Genomic DNA, 27,351 nt, shown 5'->3' with positions numbered 1-27,351 from the left:
CTTTAATGAAAATCCTTGGTTCTATTTTCAGCACCTTAAAAATCTAAAAGCTTCTGCTGCTTCTGCAACTTGGCACAGCTCCTGCTTCAGGGGGGGTCATGTTGGTTTCCGTCAGGGCTGGAGCTGCCATCAGCCTGTCTATGCAAGAGGGTAATTCCTCAAATGAGGGAGATAACGATAAAACAAGGCAGCAATGGCATTTGTGCTCTGCTCTGCCTAAACCTGCCTTCTTGCCAAAAAATGACAAAATATTTAAGCATAGCATAACTTTTTAATTGTTTGTGGCATTTGGAGTTGAAACTCTAAGCAATAATTATGCTAATGAGAAATAAAGTATTTTCTTGGCAGCAGAATACTTTTTCGTTGGCATTGTTGTTGACTTGTTTATTTGTTGCTTTCTTGTCATCATCGCCAGCTTCTATTTGTATGCAGTAAGTGCCATTTACAGCCGTCCTTGAGAAAACGGCTGCAGCTTCCAAAAATTGCTTTCCCATTTCTTTTTTTCTTGTTTCAAAAGTAACAGCTCTTTGTCTTTTCAGGCCTTTGACAGCTGCATGCCACCGAGCTATTCCCTGAGCAGGGTAATGGCTGTCTCACCAGTGCGGTACGGCGGAGCACTGGGGGAATGGATGTGGGGACTTGCCATTACAAAGATATGAGAGAAATGAAGTGCCAGTCCACAGAGGCCTCAGTGTTGGGGTGAACAATCACATTCCCATTTCAGTTCTTAATTGCACAATGAGCAGGAGGAAATGGAATAGATCCAGGGGGATCTGCAAAGGAAGAAAGTAAATTCTCAGCCAGAGCTTGCTGCAGAGAAAGGCTCTTCTTCAGCGCATACATTTTCAGCATAAGCAGCAGCTGGATATAAAGAAAGCTATTTTTGTAGGGAAGCCCCTTGAAAAACTGGTGATTCGATTCTGCTTTCACTTACTTGAGTGGACCAGCCCCAGTGACCTCCCCAGAAGAGGGGTCTTTGCTGAGCTGGACATAGGGAGAGGTGAACTGGGGTGGGAAGGCAGGGACGGAGAGGCCAGGCAGTTGCACGGTGCCCCCCTGCAGCGTGCTGTGCCGTGGCCGCTGCTGCAAACACTGGCAGCAAGAAAGGCTGCAGTCCTCAAAGCTTCTGCCCTGCCTGGTTTAGGGCTGATGTATAGATGCTCTCTGCCTATAGAGGTGTCCCACCTACTCACGGAGGATCTTTAGCCTCCCAGCATACCATGAGGTTCAGCTGCAGTGGAAGGGATGCCTTAGTTCACTTAAGCGATGGCTTATAGGGCTGACCCGCTCATTAGTGTAATCTACACAAGTCAGAGAAGCCCGTGCTGTGGGAGCAGCTCTGTAGAGGAATGCCAGTGTGCAGTGACTGTGACGTGGACCAGACGGGGGGAATCTTTACACACGGCCTTTAAAATAGACAGGAGGCTGATTTCCCAGTTTCCCCTCTCACATCTGTAGGTAAATCACAGCAGGTTTTTGGCATTTTGTATTGAGATGCAACTGACTCTATCCAGTGACTGAGTTATCCTTTGACACTTGCTTGAAATAATATAAACAGATAATGAAATCTGTTTTACTGTTTTGTTTTTTGTTGTTTTTTTTTGTTTTGGTTTTTTTTTTTTTTTAATTTATATGAGTTCTTGAGGTTTTGATCATATTTTAAAGGAAGGTCTAATTAGTGGGTAATTGTTAAAGGTGAGATACTGCAAATGCAATTCATTAAAGCTCAAATGTTAAACTATTAATACGTGTGTAGCTGTTGGAAATGAGAAACAGAGACATAAAATAATGTGTGCTGGATCTACTGTCTCTGCATTGCATCTCTAGCATGCAATAAATGGCATTCTTTTCTTCTTTTTCTCTTCTAAAAATGTACTACTTTTACCAGATCAGTGAATCACTAGATGTTATTTTTCTCCTTCTGCTGGATCTGCAATAAGCACAGCAAGGAAAACCTGCCTCTCAGTACATGGAAGTTTGTGATCATTAGCAGATGGAATGGTGGCTATAGAGGTGCTGTATGTTCCAACACTTTGTTCCACATCACTGTTTCTACACCTTTATGTGTATTTGGTGAACAGTTGTGGGTGGGTGTTTTTTTTAATAAAGAGGATGTCTGATTTCCAAAATTAGAGAATCATCTGTTACATTATCATTACAAGAACCACAGGCTGACCAAAATAAACGTTGTTGCTTGCTTCAGGTTATATTAGAAGCAGCTTTCTCAGGGCCTGACACTCGGCAGGTATTTCCATGAGCTGCCCTGCCGCATTACGAGCAGCTGCTGATAACAATCCTACACCTCAGCACGTCCGCTGCCGTATTGACGCAGCCCCACTGTCTCTAATTCTGCTCCTTGTCAGAGGATCAGACGTACCCAGGGCACACTGCTGAAGGGAAAACAGTCTTTGTACAGACACATAACATAAAAACAACCAGAAATCACGCAGGTGCATGGAAGAACATACACTTTGTGGTAACAAACGTCAATGCAGGCACAACCTGCTAGAGATTAAGACCGTACTTCCCAACAGATGTATTTCCTAATTCTACATGTTGGCTTTGATTCTTTCCTCCCTTCTTGCTTTTTTTCAGTAATTATACCATGCAACACATCTTTAATGCTCCAAAGGTGGGAGGGGGAAGAAAAAGAAAAAAAAAAAGAGGTTGAGAGGACATAATGCAGCATCACATGTACAAGATGGAAGATGTCTCCATGGGGCTTGGAGTGAGCCACAGATATATCTCATTTTTTTCCTTGGGGTATATCCTTGGGTATCCAGGTGAGCAGAAAGGAAGGGAGGAGTTAAGAAATTGCTGCCACGTCAGTATTTGTTTCCTGCAAACGCCCAGCCCGAGTCATCGCTTCACCCATGTTCCGTGCATGTAAAACTTGTTTGTCCTGAGCCACACTGCAACTGCATTCTGCACTCATAAGGAACAAGCAGATGAAAGCTCAAGACCAATTTCTGTCTGCCTTCATGTGTCATCACACTTCAGAAACCTCAGGATTGTTATTTTAAGCTACCTGCAAGAGGTAGCTGTTGTGTTCAGCTGTACGTTACTCAAGAGATTGGCCTCATGGAGAACTGGTGCCCCTTGTGCCAGCCTTTTGAATCCCAAAGATGACTGAAAAGCCCGCCAGCAATCATCTATCAGGATTTAAATTTCCTTAAATGTGTGCCTTGAAATATATCCCAATTCCAGAACAGGAAGGTTACTATACTTACTTTAAGATAAATGAGGACATTACATTGCTTTTAGAAAAGCAAAGAAGAAAAGAGTGATGTGGGACTCTATTCCAAAGTCTGAATTAATTTTTAATTTGTTTCTGGATGAACATTTGGATGGTTGTTTTTGCTGTGCTTAGGAGTTTTCTTTCAGTTTCAGGAGTTTGAGAATCGATTTTCCATAACCAAGTAGCATGATATCTTTTAAAGATCTAAGAAGGACTATACCAGGTTCCTTGAAGGTATTAATAGCCACATATTTTATTAGTTTAGAGGAAGGATAAGGAGGAGGCAGATGGCAGTGACTGGACAAATAACCTTCATAATGTGGAAAATACTAAGCAGTTTAAAAGATGCTGGCTGTAGCAAGATTTTTTCAAGTGCTGCTGACTAGGTAGGAAATAACTCACACTCGGTTGGATGAAGCTGCACTTGATTTCTGCAAGACAATGAGGGGAAAATCAGGCAAAGCAGTAGGACCTGTTTGTTTTGTTTTGTTTTGTTTTTTTAAACCAAAAGCACCAAGGTTAGTCCATCGAGTGTTGTCTTCAGAGTGGAGAAACTGCCTGAAAGACGCCTACCTGCCCCAGGTGGCCAGGACTAACCACCTCTGGGAACAAAGACAGGGCACTCACACAGGGGCCACCCCACTCCTCGCTACCTACTTTCTGCCTATGCGTGGGAGGCCCATGAGAAGCAAGTACAAAGCCAGTAGAGCATCACTCTTCGGCTGCCTGTTTGCATTTTCACATCCAGTATTTCCACATGTAAAGCTGCAAGATCTGAACGTTCATTAGTTGTCAGGGTTTATAAATAGCACACCTTCGATTTTTGCTTATTTTGACTATCTGTGCCTGGGGTTTTTTTCTTTACACAGCTGAGTGTTCAGCTTGTATTTTCTTTTAAGATACCACAAGTTCATCCAGGAGCTTCCTTCCATCCTCCTTTAGGCAGCCCAGAAAACACTCATATTCAAAGTTAAAAACTCTTCTGAAACTTTGGTACTCATCACAAAACTTAAATCTCTGGTTTATAAAGGTTATTAAATTTCCGCATGTCATAAAACGCTCAGTTGAAATCTGCTGCATAATTAGAGCTGTTAAAACATCAAATCAGTTTTATTTCACAGAAGATTTAAATGTTTCAAAATCTGGTTTTCCTCTAGTTCCAAACAGTCCCGTAGTATTTCTAAAGCTTCTACCAACTGGAAGGGAACAACCTACACTGAGGTGGACCAGGAGCCCGGGAGACCAAAGAGCTGCTGCCCTGTGATGCCCGGAGCAACCCAGACCCCTGGCTCCCCAACAGCCACCCGGGAAGTAAAAACACAGTTTGTGCCTATGGGAGGTGGGAGACAGCTACTATCAGGTGGAAAAGTGGCTTCTGAACAGAAGTTCAGACACTGATCAGGTTTTGCATGGAATTTTGTACTGCTGACATTGTTTTGGATATGTAGTACTTTGCAGTGTGATGGTTACATGTGAAAACTAAAAAAGTCCACTTCACTTGACATCTATACAGACTATTTCAGCAGATTTGGAGCTTCATGACTGCAGTGCCCATTTGTACTCAGCACAGTCTCATTCTTAGTTTGGTTTATGAAACCATAAATTGATTTTAAAGGGCATATACATACATGCTCTAAGATGTGCCTGCCACTTTTTTACAATGGTTGTGAACATTAAAAGATTAGTTTGCCAAGAATACATACTGTAACATGGAGAAGAATATAACGAAAGGACAGAACACTCTTCCTTATGATTTAGCCAAAGCCAAGTTGGATTTTGATTTTCATCTAGTTCTAATGAAGCGTATCTAAGCCATTCATTGTGTTATCTGTGGTTCATTTACCAACATGATTTTGTACAATCTTGACAGCTTTAAATTATGTTCAGGTACTTATAAATGCCTTTTAAAACACCTTAGCTCTTGATGTAAGATGACCCAATCTGTTCCTTGGCAGATGGATTCAACCATGTCAGAAAAAAACAGACCACCACAGGGCTCCCACTGTTGAACTTCACCAATTAAAAGTCTGTCTCTCCTAATTTTTCCTCTTCTGCAGAAATCAGAATTGAAGCATATTTTATTTGGCATCTTCTCAGGCATTTCTGTGCCAGATATAAGTTTCCTGGATACACAAAAGCACCCGATCTTTACCAGAACATTCATTTTCCCATTATAGCTGATCAAAAGTGACATTATGTGAAAAAGTGTTACATATTTATTTACATATCCTTCTGCTTTGAGTAGCCCATACATGCCCTTTGCATACATAACAGGTCTTATAAAGATATAAATAACCTCCAAAGGTTTATAGGTATGATTTGGACAAGTGTGCTAAGATTGCACTTGGCAATTATTTTGAGCTGGATTTCAGCCTTGCTGAAATGAGGACAGACTAATTAGGCTTGGACTCTTCAGCTGAAAAGAAGCGACAGCTGAGAGGGGAGATAATAGAGGTTTGTAATCATAACTGAAGTAAACAGGGAACAATTACTCAATCTTCCACCCACTATGAGAATTAGAAGGCACCCCAATTATCAGGCAGCAGGTTTAAAACAAAGAGAAAGAAATACCTTTTCTCATAACACGTAATTAAACTGTGAAACTAACTGCTCATAGAAGTTGCAGAGGCTAAACGTACAAATGAATTATAAAAGGGATCAGACAAATTCACGTAACCATGAATGTCCACCAGCGGTGAGGGAACGTGGCTGTCTCGATGGAACCTCTGACTCAGAAAGCCCCTAAAAAATCAGTAGCTGGGAAGGTACCACTTTGCGTTTGCCCTGCTTTTTAGGCTTTTTCATACGGACCTGCTGCTGGCCACAGCTGGAAGCAGGATGCTGGGTGGACCTTTGAGCTCACCCAATATAGCTGCTTTTTTATTTTATTACGGTCTTCGCTATGCCGCCACAGGATGATTTCAGGCATTGGTATCGTGACAATACAGTAATAGACAAGCTGTGAGAGATGCTGAGGAGCAACCAGATGAGTCCATCATGGCCCCGGCAGTGTGGCTACCCTGAGCTGGGTAGCAGGGTGCCCAGTCTGTGTTCCTGCAACAGTCCACCTGGGGCCTGATACTTCTGCACAACAAAGCCACTGTACCAGGACACGCATTCCAACATCCACAATGACAGGAGGGTCACCACAACAGCATTCTCCTGCCACGAGCAGGATGGGCTCTGTGGCCTCAGCCAGCACTGTCGTGGGGAGAACCACATCCCTGCTCAACCTCCTCAGGACTTTTATTATAATAAAAGACCGTAAAGGCAAACTATAGAATTGATCTCTTGATGGAGAATAATACCACCTAGACATTGGGTGCACTGCAGTTACTGTCTCAGTCCTTACTTTTCAAACTCTTGCAGAGTTTTCTGCTCCTCCAAATTGTGGCATATAATAAACTGGAAGAGGCACATGTACACACACAAAGGCACAACATTCATCACATGTAACACATTTGCTTTCTTCTCAAATATCACCAGCTGGGAGGAAACAGGGACAGTTTAACCAGTGTTACTGCTTTGTACCTTCTGCTGCCTGCGACTTTCCCTCCCCAGAACTGTACCCACGGGACACAGTCCTGCATTCAGTAGAAATAAAACTGTTAGAGAATCAATATGATCTCACATTAAAACAAGATTTGTTTCATTAAAGGAACGAAAGATTCTCTCTAGACAAAACAAAAACCTATTTCAGATGTACTACTTTAAGAAAAACCGATTTCTTCTAAGCCATGGAAATCGCTGAGGAACCAAAATGGCGCAAACTTCAAATATGGAACATACAACCTCATCAAGGTGATGGAAAGCGCCCTTGTGGGAACTCACAAATCAGAGAGGAGAAAAAGCTAAAAGATACGAATGAAATGGAATGAATATACTTTCCTCCCGAATGAAGGTTGATTTCTTTCTACTATTGCTTTTTTTTTTAAAGAAAAAAGGGGGGAATGGCAACAGAAAAACTCAAAGAAATAATATAGTTGCTTTCCTTCACAGTTCTTTCGAAGCTGATTTCAGATTGTAATTTGTCTGAAATTGCTTCTTGAACAATCCCTTGGTTTCCTGTCTGCTGTTCCAGGTTGAATGAAAGACACAGTTGCTGCTGGTAAAATAAGCTTTCTCTTTTGTAAGTGTGCCAGCTTTCACTCTCTGCCATCGGCAGGCAAGCCAAATGGTTCTTCTGGGAAAATATGAATTTCCAGGCGACTCAGCTGTTCGAAGCCTCAGCATCACAATACCAAGGCCAAAAAAAAAAAAAAAAAATTGAAAAAGAAAATAATCCCTTCTGTAGCATCCACAAAGACAAAATAAAGAGATCACAATTATATCATCATCCACTTAAATTATGTGAGGAAAGTGTGCAAGGGGGTTTCAGGAAATGGCAAAATTACTGATGCTAAGGCTTACCTGTACAGAAAAGGTTTACCTTTTGAGCCAGTGTAATTCTGTCAATAGACGGATCACAGGTGATACAACCTTCTGTGCGGCAATCCAGATTACCCCCCTCCCTTCCCCCAAAAAAATGGAGATCTGAGAGCCAGGCTGTGCTGACTGTGCACTCTTCCTGCCATTTGCTTCCCGGGAGAAGCTCCAGCCCAGCTTGCTGTCTGCGGAGCTGGCCCAAGCTGGATGGGAACAGGAGCATATCCACAGGGGCAAACACGGCAGGTGAGGCCACAGGGCCGCTCTCTGGAGCAGGCTGCGGATCCCAGCCTCAGCCGCGTGTTTGGCATCTCTGCTGGAGGGTACTGCCCGTGCAGCGGGGCTGGGAGACAGAGACACGTCCCCCAGCCTCCTTGAAGTCTTACACGAGCACTCCTTTGTCATCGTTTTTAGCTAAACAGGCAGATTTTTTATGGTAGCAACTGAGAGGCAAAGGCATTTATTTCCCCTTGGCCTGCTCCCCCGTAGCGGGACAAAGCAAGGGCAGCACCGGCTGGAGGCACGGCCGCGGCCTGCGGGGTGGCCACGTCCCAGCGCCCGGCGGCACCGGTCTGTGCCTGCGCAACCGTGCTGGTGGCAGAGATTAATCATCAGGCTGGTTTTCTTCTGCTGGAAAAGATGTTCTTTCCCTTTTGTTTTGTCTTGTCAAGACACCATTTCATTTTGTCAAGGAATATGAAAAAACTATCTTGGCGCCTACGGCATGAAGTGAGGGAGAAAAAATCCCCCCGCCAGCCACAAAGCCCTAATTAAAACTCTACACAGCTATAGGAATAAGAAAGCTGTGTTTTGATCTTAATAGTGTTAGCGGAAAAGGCTTTATCCTGGTGATTTTTGAAGCTTTCTGGCTGCCCCTTGCTGAGCAGAGCTGCAGAAAGCTCAGGCCGGTATCAATCACACAGCAGTGCTCGTGTTCTCCGCCAGCCTGCCGGGCAGGAGTTGTTTTCCAATCCGTACATCACGTACAATGTGCTCCTGCATTTCCACGAAAGCTGGAGCGTTTTGTCAGTAAAGTCTTATTTCATAACGAACTCAGCTACGTGGTAAGAGAAGTCAGGTCTTGGATGGCAGCAGCCCAGGGGGGGCTGAGCCCTACCCGGCCGTGGGGCTGACCCAGCAGCGAGGTCCGTGGAAGGTGGAACTGTTACCCCTGGAGCCCCGTGCGGGGTCACCGGGGGAAAAGCTGAGGGCAGGATGGAGGGAAAATCATAGACTAGTTCAACAGTTACCTCGATCCATCTTTCTTGGCCCCCCGGCAAGCAGATCCTCAATCTGCATTCAGTGTCTTGGCAAACGCAAGGTTCATTAGGATTTTCTGCAAAAGTCCTTGCAAAAGCACCATGTTGGAACGCTAATGGATTGCTGCTGTGACGATGTAATACTGATATACTGCATTACAGAGAGAAAAATCATCATGAACGTGAAATGTTATGTACTTGCCCAGGAAACTGTTCAGACAGGGGGAACTTTGTCAGACATTTCCTGCAGAAGTTGGCTGCAGAAAGCATGACAAAAGGGTAAAACCCATGTCACGCCTCACCTGGCAAATTCAGAAGCCCTCTGATCCATGTCCGAGGGTGACAGCACAAACCAGTAGTTCTAGTTCACTGTGGTTTGCATGCTCCAGGGTTTTTTCTAATAGCAAAGTATATCTGAACTTTACTTAGCCAGCAACACTAGATGAGAACTGGTCATATATTTCAGTCTGGAAACTCGTGCCCTGGTCTGCCAACACGCCTGACCCACCTGAAAGTGGGGTTTAGTCAGAAAGAGATGCTGAGAATAAACAGAGGGATATGGTCTCATAAAAGAGGAGGGACTTGATGGCACAGATCCAGACTGCTGTGTATTTTTAGGAACAGTCAGTGGAAAGCAAGGATGTCAAGTTTATTGTACAAGATAACAGCAGCTAATACTACCAAGGCAATGTCATTCCCAGGTTATTTTTTCCTGCTGCTGCAAGCAGTATGCAGTATCTAGGGCTATTTGCATTGAAGATTTACAACCAGCACCTAAGGCTGTTGTCTGCATAGAGAGGGGTTAGCTTAGAGTGGAATACAGGAGAAATGAGGAGGGTCTGAGCTGAGAGGAAAAAAAAGAGACATAAAGAGGGGAGAAATAAGTGAGTTGCTGAGCAAAGCTTATAACACTTCAATGAGAATAATCCTTTCTCAGACCACAAAAACATTTAGAGAGGAAATGTTGCAATAAACCTTGGAGAGGCACTGATGAGAGACTGTAAATTCAGCTCCAAATGTTTGAGAGGTTGTTAAGTGGACTAATATTAAGTGGGATTATAAATGTAATGGCATGTAATATAGCTTTTAAGTAACTAGGGAAGCATTATATGAACTGACAATGGTGATATGTGGCTGTGGGACCTTAATAAATTTATGAGAGTTTATTACTGAATTTCATTTATTGCCATCATAGGGAATGCTTACGCATGAGAATGTTACATGAATTGAGATAATTGATCATCCAGGGAAATGTCTAAATGCATTTAAAGGAAACTTTCAAACACCAATTTTAAATGAACAACAAAAAAAATACGTTAAAATCTATTCAGGGAATATTGTTATTAGCAGGACGCAGTCAAGCCCCTTAGGCAAGAAATGTTCCCTGTTACAACATATTTGATCTTGACTGCCGGAGAAGAAAAGTTTTAAATCAGCCCATCCAGTACAGATCCTCTCCCCAGAGACACCACAGCACCTGGGAACAGTTGCAGCACCCCGCAGCACCCCGCAGCACTGGAATCAGTTCACCAGAGGGCTGAGCATCAATGGAGCTCGGGCTGCCCACGTGCCCTTGTTGCGCCTTCACATCCAGCAAGCTACTGCAGTGCCCTACATCCAAGGACAAAACAAGGAGGGTTTCTTCAACATGAGTGTTGCCCAGGCTGGACAGTGGCTCCAGGGGAACCTAGCCCAGCTGGCATCTGCTCATCTTTCCTGGAGGATAAGCCACAGGGAGAGATGGGAACATGAGGAAGGGTTTCTGCCCTCAGGCTGAGCTGGGGCGAGCATGGGGACAGATCCCCTCACTGCGAGGCTGTAAGCCACTTGTGGATCTGCTTGTAGAGTCAGCGATGGCTGCAGCTGAGCCTCAGGAGTGGTGAGAGCAGGAAGGAGGGAGGGAAGGGAAAGAAAAGGTATCAGCAAAAATGATAAAACAGAGAGAAAGGGTAGGGGAAAAAGGAAAGACAGTGTAAGGCATAAGAGAAACAGCAGAAGGAAGGGTTCTTACATATGGAAAAGGGAGGAACAGAAATAAAGAGACTGAGAAATCAATCAGAGAGAAAATGCACTTGAGGGATGGAGGAAGGGCAATAGAAAAAGAATAGAAAGAGGAAGTGAAGAACAGAAGCAGCAAGTGCAGACTTTATTACAGTATTACTGAATTCCAGTGCCAGATCTCACTGAACATAAATTGGTTCTTTTTATGTTTGCATAAGATTTTTTGATTGATTTTTTTGGATTTCCACAGTAGTCCAAAGAGTTCCTGCTTCAGTGAGGTTGCAATTTTACCAGAGTAGCTGATGTCAAAACGGATATGAAAAGCTAAAGGGAGATAAGCTTAAAAGGCCACAGGGTATCCAGGTGGCACGATGAATTACATATTGGGCAAACCAGCCCTCAGCTGGGGCCCTGAGCAAGTGAGAAAGAAACCATGTGGTCTGGAGCCACATAACTCAGCTGGGACCTAAATCACAGGAGGATCAGGATCAGCTTTCTCTCGAAAGCTACAGTTTCCCAGCTGAACCTCCTTCTCTCTCTTCCCTGACCTTCCAGTTCTCTACTAAGGTCTCACTCATCTTTCCAGCTCCCAAACCCTAAATATTTTCCCTTACTGCTCATTCACTCCTAGGTCTTAGTGCATCAATTTCTCTGGCCTATCTCTCAGGCATTTTTATTGGAAATCTTTTTAAGAGATATATATTCAGTGCCCGAAAGTGCTTGTTAAATGAATTGGTTTGAAGGTCTTCAGCAAATTAAACTGTTAAATGATGTGAGAGTTTTTCACAGACAGCACTGAAACAGGCAGTCTAATCCAGGAGCAGCGTTGATTTTTACTGCAGCAGAAGCACTGCTAAAACTCTAAAAAAGCATCTGGCAAATTAACAGAATATTAAATACAATCAAATAATGTAAAGTCAAGAGACACCTCCTGTGTAGCTTTGATGGGGATTTACTGAATTAATGTGTTCATATATTAAAGACAGCTGGTGACCTTTGGAGCCTCTCTGCTGTACAAGCTGCACGTGCCCTGGCCAAGAACCAGCTGGGAGCCGAAATCCAGAGTTCTCCTGCATGAGGGCATCTGCAAAGAGCAAGCAGTGAGAGAGCAGGTCTGTTTGAACCTCCACTACACTAGAGGCAGGCGGTGGGACAGTGGGACACTGCCATTTTAAATTTATGTTCATGCTTGGGCAAGACTGTTTTGTTGGTGATACGTTTCCAATCGCAGAAGCGTGTGTCTAATTGGCCCCGTACCATCAGGATGCAAACACAAGTCACCTCCCCTGAGCCACATGGTGGCACAGGTGGGGGGAAAACAGATGGGGGGAAGGAGAAATTAGAGTCTTTCTTGATCACCTGCCCTCTTCGCCCTTCCCTTTTCTTTTCATCTATGTCCCTTCCTAGCTATTAGCCCATAAAAAAATGTATCTCAGTTGTCTGACATCTGCCCACTTGTACTCATTAAGAAGTGCTGCAAGTTAGCAAAGTGATGTCCTAGCGCCACGGCGTGGGGTGAAGGTTGCTCCGTACACTGGATCTGCTTCTCCTTCATGCCTTTGAAGTGCAAACGTAATCAACCTCGGTCATGAGTCATCAAGAGCCTGAGAAGTTTTGAACAAACGCTGGGCAGCTCAATGAACTGATACATTTCTAATGAAACTGTGCTTTAATGGAAAAATTTCAATGGGCACATTGTTGGCATATTTTCCCCTTTATTTCCACGTACCTGTTGGGGAATACAGATCTACGGCAAACAAGGTCAGAAGAATAAACTCTGACTGGCAAGATACAACTTCAGCCCTACTTTTTGAATTAAATTCTTGTCTTTCTTGCTCCAAAATGGGAGAGCAGGCATGCTGTGTCTTGTGTGCAACCCCTGGTGACGAGATTTCTGTAGCCTTTGATCAGGTTTCTCAGAACACAAAAAGTTTAGTGGTGGCTGTAGGAGTCTGGGTCACTCAGATGTTCCTACGGTGGCACCTAGGAGGCTCAAAGGACAGACATGGCAATACTACAGTTCTTGTTACACACCTATCACTCTCCCAGCCCCATGCTACCCCACAGTAGCATCCCTTACTACTCTTTCGTCTGGATGCAAGTATGGACCAGGGACACAGTGATGAGAACAGGCTGGTTCCATCCCATGCCCTCCTGGGTTCCTGGCAACACCTGGCACTACGTGTTCATCTCCCACTAGAAAATCAGCATGTATTATTTGCATTCATTTGAATTGAAAGCATCCCTGTCCTTCTTTACTGCTGCACTTTCTTTCTCATGCCTTGAAGCTGTAATAATCCCTGCTTGCCTTTTTGCATCTGCTAGTCTGAAATTCTGTTTTTAGTATACACATACATGCACTTGGGAACTCAAGCCCTTTAGAAATCAGAAATCAGCTTTTATGAACTGATATGCTTGTGGGACCACATGGCAGTAGCCTCTTTTTGAATCTCAGCATCAAAGGAGGGAGTTCCCCTGAGATTTCATTTGACGCTCTAGAAATGCTTCATATTTCCATTTTAAAATGCAAATTATTGTGTATTTTCAAACTGAAATGAAATTTCTGAATATCTCCAAAAGGAGATTTGAGAGTGACTCCAAGGTGCATGGTATGGTACACAGTACACAGTATACAAAAAAAAGTCCCAAAGGATGCAGAGCACATGATATAGAAAGAAGTTCATTTCTCTAGTACAGGTCAGACACCAAGGTCACAATCAACAGATCTTTTGCCAGAAAAGATCTTGCAAGGAGAAAGCTTCCTGCCTGAAAAGGAATTCATGGACTACAGTACATGACTGTTGCTATCCACTCAGTTTTCATCTAAGTAATTTTGAAGAGCAGAGATAAACAGAAAAATAAATTCTGATAAGCACAGGCAGCTCCAGGATTAAAATGATTGATGCACCTTACACTGAAGGACATTCAAGAGTGAAGGCTGAATGAGCTCTGGATATAGCTCTAAGACCTGTAATGAGTCATCCTATATTAAATCTTTTTGTTGCAGTTAAATAAATCGCCTAAGAAATAAGAAGTTAGTTGAATACTTTCAACATGGATTGCATCTTGAACAAAGAAAAAAGGCTTTTTCTCATAAAAAGGCATTTTCTTATACAGTTCTCGATATACTATTGAACTCTAGAGGAGGAACACTGAAGAGTCACTTGAACAGCAAGCTCAGAAGGAACTGCAGGCCTGGAGCTACTGCTTCACCAAGGAAAAAATCCTTTTTTGTGACAGGCGAAGGGGTTCCTGCTGACGGGACTGTCGCAGGAGTCACAAAACACAGACTCATCACACCCTCCCTTGTGATCAGGACAAGCCCTGGCTCTTTGCTGGTGCTGAAATCAGGTGGGATGGATGACCCCTCCACATCTCAACCCTCATGAGAAGCTGCCGGAGGGGCTCAGGGTATGGCATACACCACTGCCTCCCACTTACCAGCTTGTCAGAGAGCAAGGCAGGGGTAAGGGGGTGATAGCCATCATGAACTGGTCTCTCCCAAAAGACAACACTCATCACCACTCTGCATGGAGCCCACAGCTGACAGTCAAATCTCAGCAGAAGGCTCTCTTGGCTCCTTCACAGTCAGTCAAGGGGGAGGTTTAAGGTCTATGGAAGGAATGGGACCTGTCTCTGACTCTAGCGGAGGGTCTGAAGTCCCTTCCCTTGGGAAAACTTGGAGCATTGGAAGGATCAGCTTGAAGAAAGCAAGCCAGTGCTGCCTCAGAGCAGTGTCACTCAGGCAGATGTTGCAGAGGCTGGTTCATGCCTCCCTGCGTACTCCCTACTGAGTTAGTGAAGGAAATGGTGCCGTTTCCTATCACAAGGTTCAGTGCATTGAAGATCAAACCTTTACAAGCCAAGGAAACATTTAGCTTTCTTTAATCAGTTCCTTGCTGAAGTGAGGAACAGGGAGTCAGCCCACGACCAGCTCAGTGGGTTTGCCCCTTGACAAGAGCAGGTGACACAGGAGAGAACAATTTTTTTTGCACTTCCTTCTGAAACCCCAACCAGAAGGTCTGAAATTGTCATGTCCACCCTTTCCCAGCCCCGGCAAACAAGTCAGTCCCAGACATGACACTGATGGTGGAAAAAAGCCTCACACAGCCTGGCACAGCCTGGCTTTCTGGGGGTGCTCTGGAAAGGTGCAGTAGTGTGACCCACCCCGTCGGAGGTCCTACGATGTGCTGTCACTGCTAGCCTGGCTCACCCCACACAGGGCTGCATTTCAGAGCTTCGCCTTTCAGCTGAGTAGAAAACAAACCTTACAGCATCCATCAGAAGGGTCAGGTTGATAGCTGTGTACTTACGGTGCTGTAAACCACACAGGAGTGTGAGCGTGTGGATATAAACCATATATATATATCCATATAATAAAGTATATTATGTATATTATTATATACCTAAAGTATATACGGTTATACTTTTCTTACTTATTTCCTCCACTGCAGGCTAGTTTCAAGGGAACTAAAATTGCTGGGCTTTACTTCTCTTTGTGAGCTGAATAAATGAAGACCCTCAGATTACTGTCGAGAAGTCTTCTTATTTTGGAGCATCCCTGAAACCTCTCATCCTCCTAAAGCTTCTTCCTCTCATCTTTCAGTTTCAGTCAGAACAGTAGCACTGCTGAACAGCACCTCGGTGGTACAGTTACACACTAGGAGACAGTGGTCTTGAACACCATGATCTTACTCAATGGCACAAAATAGTGCCGTTGAACGCAGCAACGATTTGATATTTGGGAGGATGCCCATTCCTCTCAGCCTTCATCTCAAACACTGAAATCTTGATCAATGCCCTGATTCAGCCCTGGCAGCATCTGTCTACTGTTGGTGCAGCAGAGGGGGACCAGAAGTTCATGGGCAGCACAGTCTAGTGCTTTCTGGCCAAACGCTTTGAAAGAATAAAATTTGCTTCAGCTAACGCCAGTTTTTATTGCTAACCAGTAAGTATATCAAAACCTTGAAAAGCAAGGAGACATAAAAAGAAAGGAAGGAAACAAAGAAAAAGAAGACTTTCCATAAGCGAAAAGTTTTTACTGGGGCCATGGGTGCATTTCGAATTGGAACTAATTCTCAGTGCTCATGTTTTAGAATAGACTTTACATGAGCATACCTCCAATACCTTTTCTTTAAAACTTTAGATAAACATATAGAAACCTCTGGCACTCATGGGCAAAGCATGAAGCCCAGTGGTGCTTACTCGAGCTAAAATAATAGTCTGTCTGCTGGCATAGCAACATCATATTTACATTTATGAGCGTAGTTTCATCGGTACCTGCAGCACATTAGTTAAAGTGCACTTGAAGAAGTCTGTGACTGTGACTTCTTCATTCCTTTGAAAGCTATTGCAGAAAGGTTGGTAGGGTTAAATGATTGAAATGACTGATAATGCTTGGTTGTTGGGTAAATGATTAAATAGCACAAGTATGGAGGAAGAAATAACACAAAATGTCATTCATGTGCGCTTGAGTTAGTAGAAATACTTCAGAAAATATATCATACAGTTTGAGAAACAGCATTAATGGAAGATGATTACAAGTGATATTCACAGACATCTTCCCAGTTAATGCTATGTATTATAATATTTTCTACCATTTGTAGCACTTTAAATTTTCCCCATCTTTTTCTTTAAGATTAAACCAAATGTAGATCTGACATGTTCTGTACAATAGAGCCTACAGCAACTAAGACCTCAAGAACCTCTTCTGCTTCTATTTTTTATACAGAAATAATGAAATCCACCGAGAGATAAAAACAATTTCATAGAGCTTGAGAAAATGTGTTATCTGTTCCTCTTCTTGTTTCAAAGAACACGAGGCAGAATTTAGTCTGTAAAATAACGTATAACCACACCTAACTTTGTTATGAACTTTAGGCCTGAAAGGCTATGAAAATGCTGCAATTACCATCTCCTGCCAGGGATTCATTACAAAAAAATTAAAACAGACGACCAAAATAATATGGTGAAAAAAATCACACTGAACAGCTGGTATGTTTGTATGGCTGCAACGTTACTTCTAATACAACAGGTGGGAAAACACAGTATCCATATGAATTTGGAGTATTCATGATGCAGACATTGCCAGAGATACCACTTAAAGGAAACATATGATGTAGAAATGTTACTCTTTTTTCATTAAGGAACCTTGCATGGTCAGCGAGACTAAAATCCTGATGCACGATGATGCCACTTCTGCTATTCAAGGCTTAGGTATGTTGCATTTAAAAGATTTCAAGGAGCAGATCAGTGTAGAAAGTACTTATCTTCCATTCCTTCTCCCATCAGAATCTTGGCATAAAGTTAAAATTACCACATTTGAAACATTAATGAAGAGGGAAAGGAAGGAAACATGGTTGTACTACATTAAACCCCGAACATTCCTGTGTGGTGCCATTAGCTTCAAAAAAGTGCATCGCTCTGAAGGGGAAAGATGTTTCGGACTCTGCAAGGAAGCCTTCTACAATCTAAAAGAATGTAATAAAAATAACAGATGAAGATGGCAGCAGAAGTAAAATCTGAGTGGTCAAAAGAAGAGCTATTTAATTTTTAAATATAACCAGACAAGTTAAGTCTCAAAATAATAGTAAAAATAAAGAGGCTGATCCTTGTTTTATGAAGGCCAGCTAAAAATAGGACTAACTAAACTAAACTAAAAATAGGGCAGGGAACAAGAAAGGTTTTATTAAATAAACAAGTCAGTAACCAGAGATCTCCAAATGAACAACAGCAAGAAAACATTTATAATTTCACGAGGAGGTAGAAGAAAAGGTGTAACAAAAGCTAAGGGGAACAATTTATTTGCAGTCTGCCTTTAAGGATGGTTGCAAAGACGACTGAAAACATTTCCAAAAGCACAGTGCTGTCACAGTAAGTAGTGAAACACTTCTAAAGAGATTTATGATAACATGAACAGAACAGAACAGAAAAATCTGTGAGGATTATCAAAATTCCATCCCTTCCACTTGCAAAAATGGGGAACATAGACTGTTTCTCTCAGCTCAGCTGAACTATAGGGTTTGGTGCTTAATGCTGACCAGAGAATTTCACCACTGACTTTATAATGAGATTAAACCATTGTAAAAAAACCACTGAAAAAACAAAGCAAAGTTAGCTGCTGAATTTCAAATGCTGGTCACCAGCAGCAGGAGCCTTTCTTGAGAGAACATAAGGTCTTCTAGTAAATTGACTGGAATGAAAAATACTGCCAGGTTCAATAAAGTCCCTGCTTTATACAGGACAATAAATCTTAACCACATCACAATCCAGATTTAAAGGGCAAAATACACTTATCTGCAAGGATGGTTGAATGTAGAGCACAACTGCAAGCAAACCGAGGTCTCTCACTGAGCTACCAACAAGGTTTTGGAGCCCCTTCTCTGCACTGAAAATGTGAATCCAGTGCTATCTCTTTATATTGTAACCCTATTATAACTGCCATTTACTACAAAGGCAAGTCCTGACACCAGGAAGGATTGCCTGGTCCCTCCATCTAGCTTCATGTTCATATTTTTCATGCCAAACATCTGGTTCGGCCTGAATTATTTGTACATGGGAGCTTTTAGTATTTTCTTAAACTGGGAATAGCTGCCCCATACTCTGAATTGCTTGTAGTTTGAGGGTGAGACCTCAAGCTCTTTAGAGCTGAAAGTATTATGGAGTTCAGTCCAGAAAGTATTATGGAGATTTGTCTCTGGAAGTGGATCCACTCTTGCCCACATGTCACCGGCAAAAGACTGAAGCGGAGGATTTTATGCATACATAAGCTCCATCAACATAATGTGTATGTTAGGACAAAAAAAAATGTTTTGCAGCACTGGAGCAATTCACACTAGTTCTAGATCTAAGCAAGCTTGAAATTAGTCCCCTAAGACTGATCTTAATATCTCCTGCTAAGGTTGTTCCACTCTTAGGGTGATGAAGCAGTCTTCATTTCACAAGTATGAAATCAGAGTAGGAGAAAGGTGAGACATTTTTTATACATGAGTAATGACTAAAACTAGAAATTACCCTTGGCAGAAAGAAACAAATGTAAATGAAGAGAAAATGAGAAAAACGCCAGAAGTGTCTACTAGGGACATTGATTTGTTAACTTGCTCATCCTGGGATGACATTGGACATGGTGGGAGGACAGAAGATCTGGCTTGAAAAACTCTCTGGTTTAACAAAATTTGATGGCAACTTAGGGCAAGAACGTGCCCCAGTCATTCCTGAAGTTTTTAACTGATTGCCACTGGGCAACAGGATTAAGAGTCTTTTTAAACGCTAAGCTGATGCCACACAGATTTAAACAGAGGGAGTGGAGTCCTGGAAGAAGAAATACCTACCGCTTTATTTATATTTTTAAAAGTTCTCTGAGTCTGGATTAGCCATTATAAGCATCCTGAAACATTGGGACTGTACTTGCTTTCAGGCTCATCCAAGCTGATTCTTCCCTTTAGAAAAACGAAAGGCTACCTCTCATTTCCGCTAGCATGGCAAAAAAAATCATCTTGTATTGTCCGTATCTTGATTTATGCAACCTTGTTGTTTCTGGGAGAATGCAAAATGACTTAGAGAGAATCCCAGGTCACTGGGTGATTTGGAAGAACAGTCACAACAGTGATTTTAAAGTTACCTGTATGCCAGTGAAAGGAGCGTGATTGAGACCAGAAGATGGTCAGGAATGTCTTGGCATGGAATAAGTATCATTGAAGCAGTAATGGGACTGAGAAATGGGAAAATGATGTTAAACTGTATGTGTTATTGAAGATAAATAGGCCCATTCCTCTCCAACATTTCATGGAGCTATTTTCATTAGCTTAGTAAGAACCTGCTCGGTGTCGTGTCTATTGGAAGATCTCCTTTCTGCTTTGTATACTGCACTGTCCTAACTGGGTCGGGCAGTGGGGAGTGTGGTTGCTTCTGTTTAGAAGGACCTTCTATACAGAAGACCTCTACAGATCTGTGAATGAAGCTTTACGTGAAATAAGAGAAAACAGATAGATCTGATTTTATTTCTCTCTTAGAAAATATAATCACTATCTTTAAATTGCTGACCACTTAATTGATTAGGACAAATGCTCCTCATTCAGCATTGAAGAGCCTTGAGAAAGTAATAAGCCTGAGAGTTTTGAGCTACAGGTATTTTATTTGATTATAGACATTTTAAATAGCATGATCTAATCAAATTTAAACAGCAAAAGAAATTACTAACTCTCTGAATGTTAAAAACCACATGGATAGAAGCCAATAAAATGGAGACACTTTGCTAAATAAATGTCTGGTGAATAATATCTAAATGTTTTTCCCCTTAGGAATGTTGCTAAGCTTAATTCAATTTATTAACATAGTTTAGTAGGTGGGATTTCAATTATGAAAAACCAGTAATACTATGAAGCAAGGAAGTAGGATCCTTTTCTAGGTGATGCTTTGCTCATTTTGTTACACGTTAGGTTTATAAAAAAATATTGCCATGCCTGTCTGTGCAGGAAACGTAATTTAGCTCACTGGACTTTCTGCCAGCGTTATGCATGCCACCCAGGGACTTGGCCAAATCACCTTAACAGGATTATTTCCATTGGGTTTAAGTGCTGAAACATATTATTCCGTGCATTTAATACCTCGTTCAGAGCACACTGAACACATTAAGCCTAATTAGTCAGCAGTGTAAGATCAAAAATGCAAGCAAATTTCTTGCAGTAGTTTTCAACAGTACTGCATCAGGGTCCTTGATTTCAGTTTATTATAGAGGTCTTCTCTGTACGTTTTCCTCTTAGTTCTGCATGTTTCCTTCTGTTCCCTGTGGCTGAATACCTGTGCAATGGTTTTAAAGTCTCGGATGAAAAATAAACAGCAAAGGCAGATATTGTATCTCACATAGCCTAGCGAAATAGTCCGCAACCCGCAGCAGCTCGATTCCTTCTCTGCAGATTCCAAACTGACGCAGTTGTCATTATAACCTTGCCGATTCTCTGAATTACCCAGTTCTCTCCTTCCTCAAATACTGCTTAAAAACTTCAGCGTGTGAGTCACCCTGCCTTTCTAACAAGTGTGCTGAGGCACATTAAAGAGATTTCATTAGAATTCTCTACAGGCTAGAATAGATTATAATAAGATTACTGTCACCAGCAGAGGGAAAACTGCAAAGGTAGATAAGAAATTCTGAAGGTTGCTGGAGGTATAAGGGATGCTAGAAAAATAGGATTCATTCAAAATAAACAAACCAATCAAATCCCCTCAGGAAACTATTAGCAGTAAAGTTGCAGAAATGGTTGGAGAATTGTGTGGTAGAAACCTTCCACGTTCTCTAGAAATGCCAGTGGGAAAGAATTTGCAGATCTACGTGAATTTACAAAGAAAGACTTTGAGGTTAATCACTTAAAACAAGCTTCTCTAACTCTCAGAAGAAAACTATAGCAGTCTCCAAACATACATAACACCATGATTTACCTTTTAAAAACAGCTGGGGTAACGTGCGGCTTAAAGCTAACAAAATATCCTACAACTGGTTCCTAACCTTTTCCCAGGCACAGGAGCAGAGGTGCTGGGTAGCATGAACCAGGAGAATGAAAGGGAAAGCTAAAAGGGAGCACCATTTGTAGCAGACACACAGACTTGTTGATAAACAGTGCTAGAAAATACTGATCTCCACCCCAGCTCAACCCATAACACGTCCATCCCCTTGTAACATTTTGAAGGAATCACATTCTAAAGCCCTTGCGTGCCCCCCGTGCTGGGAGGGAACACATCCCAGGCATAGTCAAAGCCAACTGATTGTGCCACCTTTAAATCCTTCCTTTGCTATTTTTCCAGTTTAACAGCAACAACTAAGAAGTTTAACAGCAATTAAGATGCAGGTCTGCTGGGAATTGCTGGCTGTCACAGCAGCCAACATTGTCTTACTGTTTTGTTTTAGCCCCTCATCTGACTCGCATCCATCTGCTGTCTCTTGTCTGCCTTTATGTTCCTTCTCTTTGGGAGAGGAATCACTTTTTCTGTCTTTCTGCTTTATAGACTGTGCTGCAAACTCTGACTGAGCTGCCACCACGCCGCAGCACAACAACAACAGTTAAAGCATTTCCAGGAGCAAAGATTAGGCAAAAATAGAAAAGCGGGAAAACTTCCATCCACCCTTTCCCTTTGAGATGGGAGACTCAGCGGCAACGGAAATGCCTTTTGTGCTTTATCTGCTGATGGGGCAACATTGTCAGTCTGTAATTTTAGTTCCAATATGCATCTGATATGAATATCAATATGAATAAAAACCATAAAGAATGTTTTTATTCAAGTTTTCTCCCAAAAGAAACATAAACCCCTCTTCACCTCCCCCATTCTCCTATTTCCACAAATGAGTGAAATTTGTCAAACCTCACAAAATAAAGAACCCTCTACTCAGGGGAAAGGTTTTATCCTGGGTGGTAAGACAAGTGGCAAAGACCAGGAAAACCAACAGAAACATGTTTAGTGCATTCTCTCTTGCAGGGTGCCCCTGCAAATCCCACTTCCATCATAAAACACACTCTGTTGTTACAAGTTATAAATACTACAAATGTTGTTAGAACTAGCAGTTCCCTGCCTCTGATTTTTCAAATATAAGAAATACAGTACGTCTTGTATATTTATAGCACTTGCCAGAGATTTTGTTCCTGGGACAAATAAATATGGTAGAAACACAAGTGTGATTCTGCAGTATCCAGTCTGGCTGGTTGCAATGAATTTCCTAACACTTAGTGATGTTCTAGAACATTTCATTGTAAGCACTTTGATAAAAAAAAAACAAAACCCACAACCTATCAAGCAAACAGTTCATACAGTTCTGACCTACCTTCACAACACCTTCTCCGTGTTCTACACATCATCACAAGATGGGGTTTAGTGCAAACCTAGCCAATACAAAAAATCATGAAGACAATTCTACCTCTGAATACCTAAGTTTTATTTCAAAACTAACGTATTTAATTTATTCATATACTCATCAACACCCTTCTAATCTTTACAAATGTCACTTATGCACGTTTGAACTCTGGTGAAACAGAATGCACAATTTACATTGCTTTCTAATCGAAAAGTAAATGCTTGCTATTGTTCATCTTTTTGTAACTGCAGCTCAAAACACTGATGTCCCAAAGCCACATATTATTTCCTAGAAACATGGTAATATAGAGAAGTCTGTGTTATGCTGCTCTGTGGATACTTGGACCTATGGACAACATTTGATTTGTAAGCGAGGATGTAGGACAGAAACATTGCTCAGTAATAAGCAGGTTTTGGTATGGATTTGTCTCTGCTAAAATGCCAGCTTTTTCTTGAGTGCAGGGTACAAATGTGATTTTCACACATATTCACTCACATATATCAAAGTGCTCTTTAATCTTTACTCAGCCAGTGAACATACTCAAGTGAACTTTTGCACCTGCAGTGAATATCACAGTTTTCAAGAACCTGCTTCATTAATTAGAGGGTTAAGACTTTGAACTGCAATTTGCACTTCTCTTCTCCACAGTCATTGCTGACACATGCATAATATTACCATCACAGTAGATTTGTTTTAATTACAATGTTAGTTTAAGAAAAAGAGTTGTTAAAGACCTGAGCATTTGAGTAGATCTCAAGGGAACCCACAGCACATTTATGAACTCTCTCGATCCGCTTTCTGCAGAATACTGTACACTGGGTCCTCTGGTAGCAAGAGACTGCAGCTGCACCAGATGTAGCCGTACGGAGACTGCAGCACATATTTCAGTCTACGTGCCAATTCAGTCCTGGGTCTCTCTCTTAGGACTGCCAAAGGCACTCACTGCTGCCGGTGTTATTTTGTAATCTGTGTGCTTGGTCACTAGGAGTGCAAATACCATCATTGCCTGTATTCAGAGACCAAAAAAACCCAACAAACAAACCACCACAAAACCCCCCAAACTTTAACTCACTAGAAAGGCAGGGTTTGGTGCAGTGACTTGCGTAATGATGTTCTATATTGCTTTACCAGTCTTTTCACCCAGTCACTACTATGCAGAGACAGTATGTTTTATCATTCAATGAAGAATATTAGCTTTATAAATAAGATCAAAGACAAAGTTTTTCAAAGGAAGGCTAATGGTAAGAGCTTTCTAACCCTCAAAAATTATGTTTTATCATTGAGTAGACCCTTCTTTAAGGGAACTTCATTTCAAAACATCACCTTTTTTGTTACAGCTAAGTATGTAAATGGAGCTTGTTCTACTCTTACAATAGTCAATTTGACACATGTAGATCAGGTCTGTAGGGTGTGGTTTACAAGTACTCAGCATAAGCATTTACATCTACACACTGGACTGGCATCTATAGTGCTGGACTGGCATGTTGCTTCCTGATCCTTGAGTCATGGCCTTGTAAGAGTTTCAATGTCCTCATTCTTCCACCACAGATTCAGGGGAAATGAAGCTGAAAGGAGAAATCACTTTGTCTATCACCTTACTGAAAGGTCAGATTAGCTGTGCATAAGACATTCCTGACAGACTGGCATTTTATTTGAAATTTGCAGTGATGGAGAGCCCACACTGAGGCAGAACTCCAGTTTCATGGTCTGTACTGTTAAAAAGCTTTTCCCTAATGATCGACACACTCCTCTCATGCTGATCTGCTACACCCATAGTGAACACAGAGAAAAGTCTGTTCCTCTCTTCTTTCCAGTTATCTTCTAAGTGTTTGACAACCACTTCCACGCACCCCATGTACCTGTTACTGGTCTAAGACACATTCTGACTGCTGTGCTGTTATGGGATAGAGAAAGAACTTTCTATCCCCTCTCCCTCTCTTTAGCATGTCAATCATAATTTCGTCCTGTCCTTACTTTAGGATCTTACTCCCCTTTGTTTGTCTGCTTCTTCCCTTACCCTCCTGAGCTTTGTGTTCACTGAGCTATATCGTTATAGGGACAGTGGGATCTCCATCCCTGGAGAAAATAAGAATTCGACTGGACAAAACTCTGAGCAGCCTGCTGTAACGACAAAGCCCTGCTTTGAGCAGGCGATGGGACCAGATGACCTCCAGATGTCCCTTTCAGACTACATTATTCCATGATTAATATTTGTAGCTTGGAACATTGAGGATGAATGTCCAGATTAGCCTTTACAAAAGTATCAGCTGCCCCACATTAATTGCTGAAGCAATGGATTACATGTAATAACCTTTTCCTGTCCGCATGACAGATGAATCATTAGCTCATTTCAAGGGAAAGGTGTGACACTTTACTAAACCTATTGCAGTGGCACTTGTTTTCTGAACAAGTATGTCCTGAGGTTTAATTGGGTGAGGGAATTACACCTCCTTTTTCCTCATTTGGACATGGACATAAAGTCTCTCCTGATTACTTATTCTGATTAAATGCCACTGGGTTTTTCCGTTTCGGATTTTAAATAGATTTTCCTTCTTCCTCACAGAGGTTCCTCCGCTCACAAATATTCATATATTTAAACATTCTCATCTATGGTGCTGGACTGGTCTCAGCATTAGCCAGCGTGAGTTTTCTCCTCTCGGCTTTATGCTTTCCAGAGGCTGAGAACACAGCAGGAACAATGGCTCTCACTCTCCTGAGTGACTGAGTCACTGGCTCAACTAAATGAAACTCCATTAATTATGAAAGAGTCAGCAATAAATAAATAAACTCTCATCTTGAAGAACTGCTTTATTCAGGTTTAACCATAACTGATTGCTTCTTCAATAACTGTTGGAATAAATGAACAAAATTTTAAGTTGCAACAACTGTACTGGAGTGCTTTTTTGAGAAACAGCTTTGATTGCTGACGGCATTTTAGTGGGTGAATATACGAATAAGAAACCTACTATCTATCTAAGAGCTCTTGTCCCTTACTCCCCAGATATCATTATTTTAGTTCAAACTCTTCCTTTTTTTCCCAGTAAACAATATAACCCAGGATTTCAATGCACAATCCTCTCTTTTCCCACCCATCATGGGCATTGTAATGCAACACAGGTGAGTGTTCTGCCAAGGAAATCTGCATTTCCTTTCCACATTCACCCCGCTGGGACGAATCAACTATTACTTAGAAAATTAGACTGGGATTTTTATAGAATATGCTTCACCTTTCCAAATAACTAGAACAGGAATTAAATGGGTACAGGCACAAATGGATCGAGATGGCATCTTTCTGCCAGCCATGCCTCTAGAAAAGTCACTTTTCTGAAACTGCTGGAAAAAGCTGCAAGTTCAAGATATTTTCTACATGTATGTATTGGTATACATTTTTAGTGCACCAAGGGAGAGCAATGAAATGTAATGATTGCAATATTGTGAAAGATCTCTCTTGCATTCTTAAGCCAGTAACCTCATCATGTAGGCATTTTCCTGCTGAAGAAAGCACTTCAATCATATGACAACCTTGAAGCATCTCCCCCTGCTTTTCTATGTTTATGAAGGCACCATCTTTGACCACTAGCTTTCTGTGTTTTCTGTGTGCTATTCATTAATTTTTAGTTCTAAGAGCTGATTAATCATAGAGAACTACATCTCCTGCTAAATTAGAATTAAAAAACCTCAAGTATCTTAAAGTACAATTATCCTCTTCACTGTCCTTCTCTCTGTATATGTACCAACAGATGAAAATATTTATCGGCTTTTTGCCTGTAATTTCTCTTATGCAAGAAATACTTTTTAAAAGTCCATTTTTCCGTTGTATTGAAGTCTCGGGAGTGAAAGGATGATGAGAATCTTATACTGCTCAGTAGAGGATAGCCTTATTTTGAAAATATTATGCACTGGAGGTTAATTTATCCCAACTTTTTCACCCCTCTCCCTGCTGGGGCCTTTTAAGCAATGACCAAATATTTGGGAAAAAAAAAATCAGCAAAAAAGTCTTCCAGACCTTGTTTTTTTTTAAAGCTAATAACTTTGGAAATGTTTGTACAATTGGCCGCCTATCAGAGTGATTGAAGGATGGCAAAGAAACTGAAGAGTGGCAAAATGGTCAATACTTTTAAAACCTATGTATCATCCAGCCACATAGCCTCCTTTTTCCCTTGGTGGGCAAAGCCTGTCAAGAATAAGTTATTACTGAGAGAGGAGGGAAGGAAAGTGCTGAATGATGCTGCAGACAGCAGTATTTCATGCTAGTCAAAACCCCGGTATCACATTATTATTTCTGGAGAGGCAGATGGAAAGTACAGACTTCCTGGGTGTAGGAAGGATTGTTTCCCTCACCCATCTTGCACACTGGCCACCTGAGTGCAGGATCTGCGTATCCTGCTTGGATTATACTTGGACTCCAGGGAGGAGATTCACAGGGATGGAGAATGGCAACTGGTCTTTGTCATGGAAGGATTTGCTTGTAAAAGGGTGGTGATCCTGGAGCAGAGCACAGGACTCAAAGTACACACACAGAATCACACAGAGAATGGTCGAGGTTGGAAGGGGCCTCTGGAGATCATCTAGTCCAACCCCCTACTAAA

At 41.9% G+C, this 27,351-nt stretch overlaps 1 long non-coding RNA gene across 1 annotated transcript; it reads left to right on the top strand.

Annotated features, from left to right (window-relative positions):
- The first annotated feature begins 2,676 nt into the window (after window positions 1–2,676).
- LOC308064422 lies at window positions 2,677–26,779 on the top strand. The gene is made up of 2 exons (XR_013928372.1): window positions 2,677–2,728; window positions 4,396–26,779. It is a non-coding gene; the product is annotated as an uncharacterized lncRNA (long non-coding RNA).
- The last annotated feature ends 572 nt before the right edge of the window (window positions 26,780–27,351 follow it).

Source organism: Falco punctatus, assembly GCF_963210335.1.
Source record: "Falco punctatus genome assembly, chromosome: 5".
NCBI classification, from domain to species: Eukaryota; Metazoa; Chordata; class Aves; order Falconiformes; family Falconidae; genus Falco; species Falco punctatus.
Note: the sequence above shows the minus strand (reverse complement) of the source record. Positions and strands in the feature narration are given on the sequence as shown.